Genomic DNA, 469 nt, shown 5'->3' on the forward strand with positions numbered 1-469 from the left:
AGGCAAGCTGAGATTACTGATGCCAGATATATACCTATAGGCTGACTAGTTTGACCCATAGCTGCAATTTTGCTGTATAAGATACCCTTGAACAAAGTCTCAGTGGCAACCCACTTTCGGGAACCCTCTTGTCTCTTGGGAGCTGGCTCTCTTCACCCACTCTTAAATTCCTTTGTCCTTGCGTCCATTCCTGAGTGTCATTAGACCAACTCAGCACATCTGGCATCTAATAAATCGGGAGTTACTTCCGTGTGGCACTCGGAGCCTGAGGTAGGAGACTCGTGGATTCTCCAGCCTTGAGAATCCTCTCAACAGCAACAACAAAAACAACACAAAGGGTTGGGGCTGTAGCTAGGTGTGAGTTTGCCTGGGTTTAATCTCCAGTATCTAAAAAAAAAAAAAAGTAGATTCAGACGGTTGACCTGGAAAAAGTTAATCATCGATTGCTAAGAGGAAAAAAAAAAAAAAA

The sequence above is a fragment of the Octodon degus genome, unplaced genomic scaffold (genome assembly GCF_000260255.1).
Source record: "Octodon degus isolate 3935 unplaced genomic scaffold, OctDeg1.0 scaffold00008, whole genome shotgun sequence".
Classification (NCBI taxonomy): Eukaryota; Metazoa; Chordata; class Mammalia; order Rodentia; family Octodontidae; genus Octodon; species Octodon degus.